The following is a 1497-nucleotide window of genomic DNA, read 5'->3' as shown; positions in this document are numbered from 1 at the left end:
AGAGAGAGAGAGAGAGAGAGAGAGAGAGAGAAAGAGAGAGTGACAGAGAGAGAGAGTGACAGAGAGAGAGAGAGAGAGAGAGAGAGAGAGAGTGAATACAGAGGCTGTTTCACTATAGTGTCGTTAGACGGTGATTCGCTGCCTGTGTGCGTGTGTGTGTGTGTGTGTGTGTGTGTGTGTGTCACCACGCCCAGCCGGCGAAGTAAGCGGCGCGGTTTTGCGAGCGACCTCTACTGCCCTCTGGTGCCGGCAGCGGTATTGGCGACTTCCCGATCGGTGTCAATCCGATGCTGCGAGCGGGCGCAGACGGGCGGACGGACTAGGTCACAAAATGGCCGCCTTCTCCGATCGTTCTGACACTCGAGAGTGACTCATGCCAGCGTTCGGTAGAAACAGTAGAGTGGCGTCAGACAGCATAGCAGGTTAGAAGCTGTCACCTTCCTCCTTTCTGCATTTCCCACAGGAAGCCCGGCGCTATCAAACGCTAGCATGAGTGTATTCTGCGAGCGTCAAAACATCAGCTTGGTCAGAGGGCGGCGAAGTCAACCCCTGGCTTTCGAGCCTGACGTGCGGAAACATGTTGATTCCAGAACGAATATGGTACACACACACACACACACACACACACACACACACACATAATGGGCTGCAGTGTGTGGGTTTCGCTTCACTATTGGAATTTAAGTGAACTCATCCTGAGGCTCTCTCGATGAAAGCGTCGGACGAAGGACACGTAAACACTGTGTGGTCGTTATCGCGCGCAAACGGAAAATGAAGAAATAGATTTGGCCCCCGTCCCCTCCCGTACATGACACCGCGACATCCGCTTGATAAGAGTAGGATGTGCGGGGGAGTGGAAAGAGGCTAGAAAACCTTGTGTGTGTGTGTGTGTGTGTGTGTCTTTGTGCTTGTGTGGGTCCCAGCGGCTAAAGTGTTTTATTTATCCCACTATAACTAGCATGCTATCATGGGATGTGTTACTGGAAGAGGTCTTTAAAACGGTATAGAGACAGCTGACGTTGTTGTGAGTAACGTTAGTTTCTGACGAGTGGTTCGGCTCACGTGGACATGGACTGAATCATTGATTTTTGTTTTTTTTGTTGTTATTTTTAAGGTCAAACCCTTTTAGTCGATCACAAGGTGAGCTTCAGACGAGAGGCGGGCTGTTGTTCTGCTTTGCTCTAGTTGTTCTAGGGCTCTGGGTTTTCTGCACCCATTAGATGAAGGGAATAATGTGCACATATTGATCGGTCGGTCGATTCCGGCCCCCCAAATCGAGTAAGAGCTCAAAACCTTTACTGAAGGGAACCCAAACGGAGGCCACGGAAAAACACAGCTGACTGGGGCGACGTTTTCTCCGGTTCCCACAGGCGGTCCCGTCTCCCTACTCCGCTGTAAGAGGAACGTACAGCAGAACCCGTCTGAGAACGAGGCCCGTGTGGAACTAGTCTCTGACGTTTACCCTCTCCCTCTTCTCCACCGGCAGGTCCGTCCGTC

The sequence above is a fragment of the Borostomias antarcticus genome (genome assembly GCF_949987555.1).
Source record: "Borostomias antarcticus genome assembly, chromosome: 24".
In the NCBI taxonomy this organism is placed as follows: Eukaryota; Metazoa; Chordata; class Actinopteri; order Stomiiformes; family Stomiidae; genus Borostomias; species Borostomias antarcticus.
Note: the sequence above shows the minus strand (reverse complement) of the source record.